Genomic DNA, 5,008 nt, shown 5'->3' with positions numbered 1-5,008 from the left:
ACCCTCACCATAAGGAGGTTCATTACAAGTGGCGCCCAAACAGGGACCCTTGACTTAAGAACACGATTCGAGAGCTGATCTACGGTATAGCACCGATTTCACCTGACCGAGCAGTGACTCTAGATTCTAGATTAGAGGATCCGATTTTAGAGCACGACCGGGTTGGTCGCATCACAGAAGTCTAGACTAGAGTAAAACGAATTTAAGAACTCTGGGAGGAAAAAAAAATATATCAACGTATATCACACGTGGAATACCAAGAGGCGGATATGAGTCCTACAATGCGCTGATACATGCAAACAGTAGAACAGGTGGAAAAATGGTCTGTCAGATATGACGGTGGTAAGGGTGCATTGCGTTTCATGCAACACATAGAAGAACTGGCAGACAAGTATAGCATCGATGTAAACTTCATTCCACGCACAATGGTCTTACTTTTTGAAAATAATGCACTGAGCTGGTATCGCTACAACAATCGTCGTTGGCAGTACTGGACAAATTTCAAGGTTGATTTTCTAAACTTTTTCTTTGACGAACAACAAGAGCCACTGAAATCCATAGCCGCTGAAGATCAACAGCAATAGCAGCAAGTTAAGCAACAACGACAGCAACAACAGCAGACTAATCAACAGCAACAGCAGCAAGTTAATCGACAACGGCAGCAGCAGCAACTACAAGATATGCTAGAACACGGCGTACAACAACAAGATCCAAGACCTACCAAAGTACCGATGTTACAACAATACCAATACTCAAGTTCTGTCAATACAACGCCTAGTCAAGACGCACAGCAACTACAAGATACACTAGAACACGTTGTACAACAACAAGATCCGAGACCTATCAAAGTGAAAATACAGCGAGATCCAAGGCCTATCAGAGAGAAAATACAGCAAGATCCGAGACCTATCAAAGTGAAAATACAACAAGATCCGAAATCTACTAAAGTACCGAAGTTACAACAATACCGAGATCCAAGTCCTATCAATACAACACCTAGTCGAGATGCACAGCAACCACAAGACACGCTAGAACACGTCGTACAACAACAAGATCCGAGACCTATCGAAGTACAAAAGTTACAACAACTACAAGGTACACAGGGGCAAATAGTACAACAGCAAATAAAATTTATTGAAACACAACAAGGCCGACAGGAAGAATTGCCATACCAAATTAAGGAACATTGTCTCGAAACAGATGACACAGGCAGCACTGAAAACCAACCAAAATCAACTTTCTGATGTGCTCTATGAGCACATATGATTCTATGGTTCTATAATTCTTTGGTTTACAGTCTACGTATGAATGTCAATAAGATATTGTGGATTGAATAGTGATTGGACGGCCAAATTTTAAAATTTTGGTGAATATATTAAACTTACAACTGAAAATAAATCAGGGTGGACGATTGGCATATAATTTCATGGATACTATTAGTTAAAAAAAAAAAAAAAAAAGTTTACCTAAAGCGGCATGATGCCTTTAAAATAATTAGACTAACTCTTTTATTAGTGTTGTTATTGAATAACTTTAAATTGCGTTTGTAAATTTTAAGTTTAAAAAAAAAAAAAAAAATAGTTGTTCACACAATAATTACACGTAAATATAAATTTTTAAAATTCCTATGTTAAAAGGAAAAATTATAGTAAAAACAATTGTTATAAATACATTATAATCTAATATTAATATAATATAATAATATAGTAAAGAGAGAGTTGTTATGAATACATTATAATATCCATATGAATATTGGATAGATGCATTATAATATAGTATCGAATACGTTAGTAAAAAGAATTGTCATAAATACTTTATAATATCAATATTAATATAGGATATGTATTATAACATAGTATCGAATAAGTTAGTAAAAGAATTGTTATTAGTTAATCAATTACTATCGCTTAGAAATTCTAACTTGTGTTTATACTTCTATAGCTACGGCTGAGATCCAGACTGTGTTAAACAACTACGATCGCTTTGAAAATTCTAACTTGTGTTTACAATTCTATAGCTACGGCTGAAATACAGGCTGTGTAAATCAATTACTATCGCTTTGAAATTCTAACTTGTGTTTATACTTCCATAGCTACGGCTGAAATACAGGCTGTGTTAAATAACTACGATCGCTTTGAAATTCTAACTTGTGTTTATACTTCTATAGCTACGGCTGAAATACAGGCTGTGTTATCAATTACTACCGCTTTGAAATTCTAACTTGTGTTTACAATTCTATAGCTACGGCTGAAATACAGGCTGTGTTAATCAATTACTATCGCTGTGAAATTCTAACTTGTGTTTATACTTCTATAGCTACGGCTGAAATACAGGCTGTGTTAATCAATTACTATCGCTTTGAAAATCTGACTTGTGTTTACAATTCTATAGCTGCGGCTGAAATACATGCTGTGTTAATCAATTACTATCGCTTTGAAATTCTAACTTGTGTTTACAATTCTATAGCTACGGCTGAGATCCAGACTGTGTTAAACAACTACGATCGCTGTGAAATTCTAACTTGTGTTTATACTTCTATAGCTACGGCTGAAATACAGGCTGTGTTAATCAATTACTATCGCTTTGAAATTCTGACTTTTGTTTATACTTCTATAGCTACGGCTGAAATCTAGGCTGTGTTAATCAATTACTATCGCTTTGAAATTCTAACTGGTGTTTACAATTCTATAGCTACGGCTGAACTCCAGGCTGCGTTAATCAATTACTATCGCTTTGAAAATTCTAACTTGTGTTTACAATTCTATAGCTACGGCTGAAATACAGGCTGTGTTAATCAATTACTATCGCTTTGAAATTCTAACTTATGTTTACAATTCTATAGCTACGGCTGAAATACAGGCTGTGTTAATCAATTACTATCGCTTTTAAATTCTAACTTGTGTTTATACTTCTATAGCTACGGCTGAGATCCAGACTATGTTAATCAATTACTATCGCTTTGAAATTCTAACTTGTGTTTACAATTCTATAGCTACGGCTGAAATACAAGCTGTGTTAATCAATTACTATCGCTTTGAAATTCTAACTTATGTTTACAATTCTATAGCTACGGCTGAAATACAGGCTGTGTTAATCAATTACTATCGCTTTTAAATTCTAACTTGTGTTTATACTTCTATAGCTACGGCTGAGATCCAGACTATGTTAATCAATTACTATCGCTTTGAAATTCTAACTTGTGTTTACAATTCTATAGCTACGGCTGAAATACAGGCTGTGGTAATCAATTACTACCGCTTTGAAAATTCTAACTTGTGTTTACAATTCTATAGCTACGGCTGAGATCCAGACTGTGTTAAAGAACTACGACAGGCTGTGTTAATCAATTACTATCGCTTTCAAATTCTAACTTGTGTTTATACTTCCATAGCTACGGCTGAGATCCAGACTATGTTAATCAATTACTATCGCTTTGAAATTCTAACTTTTGTTTATACTTCTATAGCTACGGCTGAGATCCAGATTGTGTTAAACAACTACGACAGGCTGTGTTAATCAATTACTATCGCTTTGAAATTCTAACTTGTGTTTACAATTCTAAAGCTACGGATGAACTCCAGGCTGCGTTAATAAATTACTATCGCTTTGAAAATTCTAACTTGTGTTTACAATTCTATAGCTATGGCTGAAATCCAGGCTGTGTTAATCAATTACTATCGCTTTGAAATTCTAACTTGTGTTTATAATTCTATTGCTACGGCTGAAATACAGGCTGTGTTAATCAATTACTATCGCTTTGAAATTCTAACTTGTTTTTATACTTCTATAGCTACGGCTGAGATCCAGACTGTGTTAAACAGCTATGATCGCTTTGAAATTATCGCCTTTGTTTTCTTTACAATTCTATAACTACGGTTGAAATCCTTACTATTATTTTGAAATTATATTTATAAATATAAATACTTGTAAATTATAGCTTATAAGTTATTGCCCATTTAGGAATTTAGATTTAATAAAGAAATAATAAGAACTGAATTAGAAATCGTGTAAAATTTTAACTGAAACGGTCGAGAGGCAACCAACGACATGTAAGTAGAAATTTTCTTGTAAGGACCCTGGCTGTGGCTGAGCTATCCCAGCTCTAGACACCCTCACCATAAGGAGGTTCATTACAGTATTAAATCTATTTTGATTTTTAATTACTGGTTGAGTTAGTCTGAATTTGATCGTTTTATATAGGGCTTACAGTTGTTCATTCTAAAAGTTCTGTCTTTAATTTTTTACTGTAAATGAATTATTATGTCATTCTTAAGATGTCTAAGAAATCAGGAACTTTTGCATATTACTGACAGTTGGAGCAAACATGAGTCATTAGTGCCAAGTAACACTCCGCTACCTATTGAATAATAATGTTTGTCACCTGATAATGTTGCTGGGGAATCGGACAATAAAATTATTGACGATCATAAAATATCAACAAACATTACATACAACTTTAAAATTTCGTTAACCTGTTTTGAATTCCGCGTGTCTAATTGTGAGATGGTATTTAGGTACTATTGAAGGTGTATACGAATCAAATGCACAAGATTATGGTGGTCTTGTAGAAATAACTGAGTCGCAACTATTCACATTGGAACTTGTAAAACCAATACGTTTCTGTTATAAGGTATGAACCCTTTTTTGGATAATGGGTATATCTTCCAGTTTCTGCCATACTCCAGTGCAACTGACAAATACAACAAACAATTGGAAATCCGTGCATTAGGAATTATTGAGCCATTGTGATTATCCATTGCAACATGGATAATTGTTGTTAACTATCGATAGTTGTTAACTATCGTATCGGGAATAGGAGCAAAAAAAGGTGGTGGCCATTATGGGTACAATGTTTAGATAGTGCTGTAGTAAACGCTTGAAAACTAAATTGCTTTGTCGCTGCTTCTACCAACACAAAACCGATGCCTCAGTTAGACTTCAAGAATTTGATTGCCAGAAACCTTCGTCTTCCATTAAAGAACTCGATGTTCATTACAAAAGCTACCGC

The sequence above is a fragment of the Teleopsis dalmanni genome, chromosome 1 (assembly GCF_002237135.1).
Source record: "Teleopsis dalmanni isolate 2A chromosome 1, ASM223713v2, whole genome shotgun sequence".
Taxonomy (NCBI): Eukaryota; Metazoa; Arthropoda; class Insecta; order Diptera; family Diopsidae; genus Teleopsis; species Teleopsis dalmanni.
Note: the sequence above shows the minus strand (reverse complement) of the source record.